The sequence below is a fragment of the Furipterus horrens genome, unplaced genomic scaffold (genome assembly GCF_987537825.1).
Source record: "Furipterus horrens unplaced genomic scaffold, mFurHor1.1.pri manual_scaffold_9, whole genome shotgun sequence".
NCBI lineage: Eukaryota > Metazoa > Chordata > Mammalia > Chiroptera > Furipteridae > Furipterus > Furipterus horrens.
In genome coordinates this window covers 25,073,788-25,084,973 of record NW_028327179.1, presented here as the reverse complement: position 1 = coordinate 25,084,973, position 11,186 = coordinate 25,073,788, and the positions used below count along the sequence as shown (strand labels likewise).

The 11,186-nt window shown below is 39.6% G+C and overlaps 1 pseudogene; it reads right to left on the bottom strand.

Moving 5' to 3' along the window:
• Positions 1-10,186: 10,186 nt before the first annotated feature.
• LOC150001465 (nucleoporin NUP42 pseudogene) lies at positions 10,187-10,811 on the bottom strand (annotated as a pseudogene).
• Between the last annotated feature and the right edge of the window lie 375 nt (positions 10,812-11,186).

Below are 11,186 nucleotides of genomic sequence, written 5' to 3'. Positions count from 1 at the left end.
TCATGTGCTAAGTGCCAGCTGTATGTACTAGTGGAAAAGACATCGATGACAGTACATTCTTAAGAACATTGATAATCTAGTAAAAAGGCAGAAGATGCACAATATGATAAATATAACAGTGAGACTAATGCAACAAATAACAAAGAGATAATCATAATTAAATGTAACCATATATTACATAATAATATGGATGGTATAATTTATATTTGTGTAATGTTTAATCACTTATACATGTTTCCTCATATTAACTTGACTTAATGTTCACAAATAGTCTCTGGGCTTGATGACGGTGTTTCTATTTCATCAATGAAGCGAAATAGGTACAGAGAAGTAATAAATATATAGGAAATAAAAGAATGAGAAAATTTAGGGTCAGGGTTTGAAAGGGAAATAGGCTATAAGATGGATTAGACTAAATGCTGTTGAGAAGAGATAGGGAAAGGCAAGTCAGGTTAATGGAAAAGAAAAGATTATAGATAAGAATATGCAGAGTGTGTTAGTGAGCAGACCAGCTTGGCTAGAACATGTGTATGGAAGAGAAATATGTACAAGTATATGAAATCTATAATATCAATGATTAGGAAAAAATGTGCAACAATAGAGAAATGATTGAATAGATTGTTTATTTATGATAAAATTCTAAGAAGTATTTTAAAATGAAGTAAATAGATAGCTAAAGTCAGAGTAATGATGAAAATAATTGAGTTTTATGTGACCATTTAAAAATAATTTATACATGTATATGGTATAAAAATCCAGAAAATATGAAGGATTTGTAGTAAAAAGTAATAATTTCTTTTTAGTACCCATTCCACCCCCCACCCCCCAGATGCAACATGATTATAGAAATAATTTCAATTCTGTCAAGAGAAAATTGCTGCCTCATCCAGGGTAAAGATGACCGACGTAAGCAATCTGCCATAGAGAGTGTGGCTGGACTCCACTAAGGGCATGACTATGTGCAGGGATTGGCATGGGTTTCTGTTGCTGGCAGATTGGGAATTCCACACTGGAAGTGGGTAGTTCAGAAGCTTTGGTGGAAAATTTGTACTTTTGTTACCCCTTCACCTAGGGTTATCCTATGGGAAGTTAATTTTCTCATGTATCCAAACTTGCACAGGCCTCAGAAAGACTGAGTGGATGCCTTTCACATGGTGGTGGCAGAAAAGCTCCAGGTCAGAAAAGAAGACATTCAGAGAGCTAGGAAGCAGTGTTGTCAGGTTACATCCGCAAGCAACTGGTTGCTGGAGCAATGGCCAGAGCAAAATGTTGAACTGAGAGGATATGAAGTAAGGCATACAAATCATCTGATCCCTTGACTCTTCAAGGCAATAGTCTTTGGGAATGCTATTTTGCTTTCAGTAAAATCAAAGAAGGGATGAGTGTAGAAGATTATATAAAAAAAATATCAAGGCTAGGAATTAGTCTCTTTGTGTCTAGGAAGAAATAAGAAGAGAAACTTTCTACTTTTGAATGGAAAATATTTTATGCTCCTGAGTGGACACCTAGTGTACAAGTATTTTAAAGACCTTGATACAGATTACTGAATGGTTTTAAAACATTATCAAAGCACATTTTGTTAAGAGTATCTATTTCACTGTATCTTTGATAACATTGGAAATAACCATTTTTAGTCTCGCAGTTTAACAGTTGATAAATGGTATATTTTACATTTGTAATCCCTTGATTACTAGCATGGTTATATTTTGAAAATGTATATACATTTATTCTTCTCTTGATGGCAAGTTTAAATCCTTTTCCCATTTTTTAAATTGGACTTCTTTATATCTAAAAACTTGTTGTGTCTAAGACCTCTTTATATATTAAGAAAACTAACCTATTGTTCATTATATACATTGCAAGTAATTTCCCACTTTTTCATTTGCCTATAATATTATGCTTTTAAATATTCAACCCTTTCCTATTTTTCCCGCTTTTTTGTAGTTTTTGTCAAAAACTGACATTTGAGTAATCTTTTTCAAATACACCTTTTTGGTTTTTACCAGACTTGTTGTTGAAAGCTAAACTAAATCTGCAAGTCACAGTTAGTTGTCACTTGTCTCTACTTATCTGTTATAATCTCCATTTGTTTAGCATCCCTTTTTTACAGTTAATGATAGAGATAGAAAGAGCTAAAAATTTACCCTGAAGAGCAAATGGACGATAACATTGCATTACTTATTATAACATATCTTTTCAGTGGCTCAAAACGATTTTATTTATCTCTCAACTTAGTAATGTGGAATATCCTAAGATTGTAAGTTTTTATTTTTCAAACTGTAGTTTGCAGACAGCATCGTCATCACTGAATCCATATCCGCGGAATCTCAGGCCCCCATACCAGAGACACGTAATTTAAGATCTACCTTTTAGGTCCTTTTAGGGTCCACACAAAGGTCCCTAGTAATGCATCTGTCCATTATTATTTGAATTATCATTTTAGATCCTGTTGTTTATTTTCAGGAAGACATAAAACTAACCAATTGATTTATCAGTTTCCTGGATTATGACACTTACAAAAATTAAAATTGTAGAATGTCATAACAGAAACCTATATTATTTGTGAATTTTCTCCACTCTCATTCCAATACTTTAATTTTAGTTGAAAACATGAATTGCCATCTGAGCTCTAGATCATTTTCATTTTTGATAATCACCATCAAACTTTGAGATTTTCAGCACCATATAGAGTAGTCAATAATGAACATTAAAGAAAGAAGAAAATATTTCATTTAGCTATACATATTCTAAGGAGTTGCATATAGTTTTATCATAATTACATTCATTAATTCATTAACACATGTATTTCCTATTTACTGTTGTACTAACGTACAAGCTCTGTGTTAGGTGCTGTTGGGGAAAAACAAAGACGACCAGGAGAAATAGATTAACAAGATTAATCCTTTATGGATGCTTGAAATATGCTGGACACTTTTCTGGCCACTTATGCTCTGCAGTCCTCAAAGCCACCATTTGAGGCCAGTGTTATTATTAACTCAGTGGTATATAATTTGCATCAAGGCTAGAAAAGTTAAGTAAACTTCTCCAAGGTCACATAGCTAGTGAGTAGAAGGGCTGGAGTTCCAGCCATGCTTGACAAAATCCCAAGCTCTTATGTTATACCTGAGTGCCTGCTTTGATTCTATCGTAGATGGCAATTTAAAAAATTGATAATTTCATTGGTGTGTATTCGAGGTTTTTTCTCTTTCAAGTTTTAGATATGGATTTTGTACAGTTTTATTCGTATTGATGGTTCCTATCCAGTTTATTTCTAGTATTTTCAAAAAACATGAAGAAATACACCATGAAGGCATAAAGCTGTGTACTTTGACCCTGAAGCCAGTGAGAGACACATTCTAAATGAATAGGGTGAGCAGTGTTGAACAGAAATTGCTGGCTTCCTACTTCTTCCCTTTCAAAGAAAAGCTGTGGGTAACAACTTGTTATTATACACGGTAAAGGGCATAGTTTATATATTGTACTGAAAGCAAGGGCTATTATTTCTTTTCTTTTTTTTTTAAATTACATTTTATTGTTTATGCTATTACGGTTGTCTCAATGTTTTCCCTTTTTTCCCCTTCTACTCAGCGCCCTCCTCCATTCCCTCAGGCAATCCCCACACTTTTTGTCCGTGTCTACGGGTCTTGCATATATTTTGTATCTATAATTCTGTTCCTGTTCTATTTGTTTATTTTGTTTTTCAGATTCAATTGTTAATGAATATGTCTTTATTGCCATTTTATTGTTCATATTTTTCCTTCTCCTTCCCCTTTCCCTTCCCCTTCCCCTTCCCCTTCCCCTTCCACTTCTCCGTCTCTTTCTCCTTCTTCTCATGAAGAACCTTTAACATTTCATGTAATACTGGTTTGAGGGTGATAAATTACTTTAGCTTTCTCTTGTCTGGGAAGCTACTTATCTGTTCTTTGATTCTAAATTATGGCTTTCCTGGATAGAGTAATCTTGGTTGTATGTCCTTGCTTTTCATCACTTTGAATACTTCTTGCCAGTCTCTTCCAGCCTGTAAAGTTCCTTCTGGGAAATCAGCTGACTGCCTTATGGGAGCACCTTTGTAAGTAACTCTCTTCTCTTACTGCTTGGGAGATTCTCTCTTTGTATTTAAACCTTGGCATTTTGATTATGATATGTCTTGGCATGGACCCCTTTGGGTTCATCTTATTTGGGACTCTGCACTTCCTGGACTTCTTTGTTTATTTCCTTCACCAAGTTAGGGAAAATTTCTGCATTACTTTTTCAAATGCGTTTCCAATTTCTTTCTCTCTCTCTTCTCCTTTTGGCACCCCCATGATGTGAATGTTAGTATGCTGAGGCTTCTTACACTATCCTCATTCTTTTGGATTCTTTTCTTCTTGCTGTTCTGATTGGTTGTAAGAAGAATAAAATGATTTACTGAGAGAGAAGGAAACGTTTCTGTGTGTCTGTGTTTTGTGTGTGTGCATTCAAATACAACATGAGAAGTTGTATAAAATATAGTCTTAAAATTATTTTCAAAATATGTAGGAAATTAAATATAACAACGAAGAACAATTAAGTAAATTTGATTAAAATACAAATATGATGTGATTCTATCCTTGAGGTAGCCTTTTTGGTTTACTATGATTCTATGAAATTTCAACTCTTTATTCTAAACAAGATATATGAAGAGTATGAAGTATTTGCAACACAAATGACTTAGTAATTCTATGTAAGTTATTTCTAAGGCATCACACATTTTCTTTCAAATTGCAGCAGTGGGAAGGATGTGAAAGCATACTGGCAGTTGACTTCATGCCAGAAAAACTCCAGTTGACTCCTTGTGTTTAATCGCTTAATCTGAACGATTTCTCCACAGTAGTTTCAAAAATATGGTGCTAAGCCTTTTTCTTAAGGATAAAAACAAATTTTAACAGTCTATTCTAGTTGCACAAATTAGGATAAAGGGAATGTAAGCCGCATTGTGCAATAACAGCCAATGATAAATCTTTGAAACAAGCATTTTCAGTGGAAGAAATATCTCCTTCAGTGGGGCAAAAATTGATTGGTTCTTGGGAGAGAGAAAATCTCTCTTTTTGTATTTAAATCACAGATACGCATACAGTACATCAACAAATACATAGCATATGTGTGATGTTTAAGTCTAATGGGACGTAGTAAGGGAAAAACTTATATAAAGGTAAAAACAATAAAGGTTGGGAAACATTGCTTGAAAGCATACTTCCTGTATTTCAGCAAGCGAGTCCCTCACATATTACGAGGCAAAGAGCATATGTTAAGCTCCTTTCTCAGCAGTATTCCTCCTGAAAGCCAGTGATAAAATGTATCATCTGTTGCTGGACTTTAGTAAGGATCCGGATATAAAATTATTGGCAATAAGGAACTTAAAACCCTTGTTCCTTCCCTAGGTCCTGTTTACTTTACAGCCTTTTCTTAAGGTAGTTGCATGTGTTCCAGGACAAGAGGCCACACGGTGTGTGTTCTGTGAGTAAGAGAAGAGATGAGAAGGTATATAGGGAGACCCTTCATACACTATCCCCATTTACATTTCTTCTGTTATTTTCAAACATTGCAATCAAGTATAAGAGATTAAAACAGAAAGAAGCTGTTCACTTCTTTCTTGATGGCGCTTGGTATCTTGAGGAACCTGAGGGTTTTCTGTAGGATATGCCCTAGAGGTTTGTGTTTCACCAGTTTACTCCTCTGACCTCATACTCTGCTGTGATCCCTCTGTTCATCTTTCAGCCCAGGAACCCCCTTCCACTGCAGAGCTTATCTTTCATCTCTCTGCAATTATCAAAAGATATTACTTCATTAAAACTTGTATGAATTTTATTCAATATTCATGCTTCCCAAGGGGTATGAGCATTATATTTGCCTCTAAGTAATTATGAAATGAATAGTGCTTGTTTTTCCTATTAAAAAATATTGCAGACATTATAAGTGAACTGTTTTTCAGGAGAGCTCCTACTATACCTGAAATAATTTTATGTAGGTTAGTCTCTATTCTTTATTTTGCCTTACTTTAATGTCAAGCTAGCTTTTAAGAATTATTTCTCTCTCTAGCTTATGGTCTAAAATCTACAAACTATGAAAGGATAAAACATAGTACCCTTTTGTTTCTTTTCATCTCTTTCAAGTTGCTTTCTTATCTCTTCTTTATTCCTCTGGAATCTTTTTCCTGAAAGTTTTTTTTTTAGCAAAATTTCCTCTACTATACTCTTTTGAAAAGGGATCTTGTAATTCATATTTTATCCCAATCAATGAAGAGTTAGGGCCTAAACTCTGGGGAACTCCATTCTTATATTTCTAATTTTGATAAATGAAATGTTGGAGTAACCTCTGTTCCTCATTAACATGCAGATTTTTAAAATGTATAGAGGGAGAAATCTCTTATGGGTGAGAACAGAGGCATAGAAGCCTGTTTTCCTTTCTAAAACTCTATTCATTCGCTTGCCTTGTTGCTCTTTCCCTTTACGTTATTTTTGAATTGTCCAGATCACTGATTCAATGTTGTTAATACTTCCAATTTAGTTCTTTTCCTATAACATTTGGAGGAAAAGGAAAATTCTATTTTAAAATTCAATAAAAATAATGTTTGGAAAGAGGACAGATTTGGAAAACTTAGAATTTTAAGATGACAATACTCTCCAAATTCAACTCAATTCCTGTAAGAATCACAGATGGTTTCTTTGTAAAAAAAATCAACAAACTGATTCTAATATTCATATGAAATTATAAAGGATCCAAAATAGCCAAAACAATCTTGAAAAAGCAAAACGGAGTTGGAAGACTCACACTCTCTGAGTTCAAAACTTACTGCAAAGCAACAGACGTAAAGACTGTGGTACTAGTATAAGGTAGATATATAGATCAATGGAATAGAATTGAGAGTTCAGAAATAAACCCATGTGTTTATGATCAACTGATATTTAACAAGAATGCCAAGATCATTCGGTGAAAGAAAGAAGGGCCTTTTCAACAAATAGTGCCGAGACAAGTGGATAGCCACATGCAAAGGAATGAAATTGGACCCTACCTCATATCATATAAAAATTAACTCAAAATGAATCAAAGACCTAATGTAAAATAAACAGCATAATATTCTTAGAGAAAAAAATAGGGATAATGCTGCGTATCTTTGGGTTTGTATAGATTTTTATATATGATAGCAAAGGCTTAGCAACACAAGAAAAACAAAAAATCAAAATTCACCAAAATTAAAACCTCTTTTTTTTTTTTTACTTCAAAGGACACTAGCAATAAAGTGAAAAGACAACCCCCAAAATGGGAGAAAAATTTTGCAGATCATCTATCTGATAAGGGACTTGTGTCTACACTATATAACTCTTACAACTAAATCATAAAAACTAACAAAAATTAAAAATGAACAAAATACCCAAAAGGACATGTCTCCAAATAAGATATAGAAATGGCCAGAAAACACCTGAAAAAAATATTGACGTCATTAGTCATCAGGGAAATTAATTCAAAATTACAAGATACTAGTTCATATCCATTTGGATAGCTATAATCCCAAAAGACTCTTACCAAGTGTCAGTGAGCCTGTAAAGATATTGGAACCCTCAGAAACTGTGGGAATCTGAAATGAGGCAGCCACTTTTGGAAAGCAGTCTGGCAGTTCCTAAAATAATTATACTAAGAGCTAACACATGATCTAGCAATTCCACTTCTAGGGATATACACAAGAGAAATGAAAAGACTTGTCCACACAAAACTTATACATGAATGTTTGTAGCAGCATTATTCATTACTGAAAGTGAGGAACAACCCAGATACCCATTAAATGTGGGAATGGATAAACAAAATGTGGTATGTCCACACAATGGGATATTATTTGACCATAAAAGGAAATGAAGTACTGACACATGATACAACATAAATGAATTTTAGAAACAGTGTAATAAGTTTAAAACGCCAGATACAAAAGGTCACATATTGCATGGTTCCATTTGTGTGAAATGTCACAGTAGGCAAATTTATAGACACTAAGAAGTGGTTGCTGGACTGTATGGGAGAAGAGAAAAATGATAGCTGAAGAGTACAAGATTTTTATTTGTGGTGATTAAAATGTGATAAAACTGACTGTGGATGTGGTTTCACATGTCTGTGGATGTACTGAAAGCCACTGAACTATACACCTGGAATGTTTTGATAGTATACATGGGGATTATATCTGTGAATAAATTTGTTTTTTACAAAATTCAATAAGAGGTAGTTTCTTAGAAGCTAGATACAGTGTGGAATCTAAAACCGTTTCAATCAGCATTTCTCGCTTTGCGTCATCATATCCATTGTTCTATCTAGAACTCTGAATGGATCTCTGTACGACTGATCCGTTGGAGTTTCATAGTCGGACCCTCGTTCTCATTTCACATTTAAATATGTGAAAACCTCTCAGCCTGTGAGCTACGCAGAGCCAGCAGTGGGCCTTAGGAGGCCTGGAAGGTGTGCTGGTCCCCTGGGTCCCTCCCAGACACCATCCCAGTCTGGTCTGTAACTGTGTCTCCATTTGTATCCAGCGCTGCTCCTCCCGCAGGAAATAGGAAGAACAAGGCTTTCTCCTCCAGTCTCACGGGCTCCAAGTGCCCTGGCACGGGGGCAGCAGCCGCCCCTGTCCTGGCTGCCCAGCGGTGCCCTGAGCAAGACAGGGTGGCTGCCAGCACACGGAGGGGCCCTCCCTCCTGCCCCAGCCCCTCCCACTGTGCATTTTCCCTTTTGCCCCTGGGACGCTGTGGTCGGTGAGGGAGGATGTAGCATGGATGGCCGTTGGCCAAAGAGTGGAGAGCCAAGGGCGGCAGGCGGTAGCCCTGCCTCTGTCTCAGAGGGTGACCCGGGTCGGGTCGCCTGCTGGAAGGCTTCTCTCCGCTGCTTCTGCCCCCCCCCCCCCCCAGGAGTTCCCAGCTGGACCAGTAGGAACTGGAGCAGCTGTGGCGTTCGCTGTCCCCGTGTTTGGGGCTGGTGCTTGTCCTCAGATGCCCTTGTTTGGATTCCTGGGGGTAGGGTGACTGCAGAGTGACTGCAGAGGGCTTCAAGGAGGAGGTGACACTTGAGCTGGCCTTGAAAACTGGGTGTCTGTAGCTGCTACAAGGATGAGGCTCTGTAGGGGGGGCTCCCACTGTCCCCCAGCTATTCTAGGTCCCTGCTGCCCAGCCTGGGAGCGGTGTCCTGGGTCTGCCCAGCACTGGCATCCCCCGGGGCCTCACTCTGCTGCGTGAAGCATCAGGTTGGGCGCAGCCCAGGACCCTCTGAGACCTGGGTTCAAGTCTGGCCTCACCCGGCTGGCGACTCCTCCTCTGGGCCTGTTTCCTCCTCTATAAAGAGGGGTTTCCGACAGAGCACAGAGGTGTACAGAGTGGGCCAAAGCTCTCAGCCCAGCTCAGTGGACGGAGCCCCCACGCCCCACTGTGGGGTCTTCTTCTCTCCCTGGACACCCTCACTTTGGGCATTTTGGCTCTTTGATGCCCGGGCCTGTAGCCTCCCTGGGAATGACCCGCCCCTTACCTGTGCCCCGAGACGGAACGCAGAGAAGCCCAGTGCACGGAGTGGGCACTCGGGGCCAGACCCTGGGCTCAGGCGCCAGCACGCCGCATGTGGGTGGGAGGAGCCCTGCGGCGAGAAAAGCTTTGTGTCCAGCCAGGGCAAGCGCCCCCCACTCCGCCGCCCCCAGCCTGGATAAGCTCCCTGCGGGGGGCCCTCCGACACCCCGTGCCCTCTGCATCTCTCTCCAGTGTCCTGTAGCTGCTACGACTGTTTTGGTTTCTGTCAAAGAGAAAGAATAAGAAACGCGGCCGCAGACGGAGGCAGGCTGGGCCTTGGGTGCCTGGAGCGCCCGCCAGGACTGCGGGTGGAGGCACCCAAACGAGGCGCCCGCCCGCCGGCCACGGGCTGGGAAGCCTCTGTGCCGCTGTGTGGTGGGGTGCATTTGTGTAAGGATAAAGTAAATGTTTTTGGCACCCCTGCTTCTTGTCCCTCCCCCTGCGCCAGGGAGTAGGTGTGTTAAAAATAATTATTAAACTTTAGGCCACAGGAAAAAAAAAATAGTCAAGCTCAAGAAAAAATGATGGATTTCAAACTCCTCAGTTTATTATTGAAAGCTCTATTCCTTATAAACAAATATGTATATATGATACACACGTGTATGTATCTGCTCTTTTATATGAACCACTCAAAATAATTTCATAAGTCATTCTTTATTTAAAATTGTCTTTCAGATATTCAGAAATTCCACAGGTGGGGGCTTCACTGGAATTTTCCCCAGAGTAAATTTCTTGGACTGAAACTGCTCTCGTTCTTCTGCTGTTAGTTGATGCTTGGGCGTGAATAATTCATTAACTGTTGTCGTGCTACCATTTGAGACAGGGACAGAGGTAGATGGGCTGCTATTTCCGAAACTGTCACTGAATGACTTGGAACAAGTAGTGTCAGGTTGGGAGCCTGGATCTCCAACGCCAGTCACCGACCTGCCATTTGTGAAGGCTGGGGCCCCCGCGGCTCCAGCAGAGCCTGCTGCCGTGGGAGCCGGGAAGCCTGGAGCCCCGGGCGCGCCAGAACCTGCAGCTGCTGGGGTTTTGAACGATAACGAAGCAGCAGATGTGATTTCAGGTTTCCCAAATCCAGGTACCGGAGTAGAAGTAGTGACGGCAGGACCGGGAAAGGGAACAGCCCCAAATGCGGGCGTGTTCCCAAACACAGAAGGGCTTCCAGAAGGGGCACTGGCAAATCCAGAGCTTGTTTTAAAACTAAAATTTTGAGCATTATCACCCATGCTGTTCTTCACTGGAAAACATACAAATAAACCAGAAAAAGAAAAAAAAACCTATTACAGTCAGAAATGTGGCCATGCTAATCCCCACTTTGTCCCCCTCATTTCCCCTTTTCCTGCCACGTTTGCATGTTGGAAAGAGATCACAAGGGAGAAAAGGAACGACGAGAAGCCAGAACAAACCCACTGTCGTCCTGCTGCACCGACCTCATCTGCACCTGATTACCCTTCACTCCATGAGGCCGCTTTGAAAAGCCTGAGGGCTTAGCGAGCGGAGCGCTCTGACACTTCCGGCTTGCCCACGACCCGCAGCCCATCTCATTGGAGCTGTCACTTGAGGAGGACACTATGCTGTTATACAGTGACAAGAAAGTCCCGAAAGGTGCTGCTACTACCACAGCTATAAAAG